We start from the raw sequence: 276 nt of genomic DNA on the forward strand, positions 1-276 counted from the left end.
GAATATTGGTCACGCAGGGTGGAAGATGGCGACCTGGAAACGAGACCGATGGTACCTGAACGTGAACCAGCAGGAGACGGCGGAGCTCGGCGATACACGACGCCCTACGAGAGGCGAGACGACTGGAGAGAGCCGAGATGGGGACGCATCGACAAATGGGACATCCATTTCGACGGCGACCCAGACCCGGCCAAACTGACGGTGGAGGATTTTGTCTTTCGGGTCGAATTTCTCCAGAGGCAGAGTCGACGCTCGTGGGACGAAGTCCTTGATAAT

Source organism: Drosophila guanche, unplaced genomic scaffold (genome assembly GCF_900245975.1).
Source record: "Drosophila guanche unplaced genomic scaffold, DGUA_6, whole genome shotgun sequence".
In the NCBI taxonomy this organism is placed as follows: Eukaryota; Metazoa; Arthropoda; class Insecta; order Diptera; family Drosophilidae; genus Drosophila; species Drosophila guanche.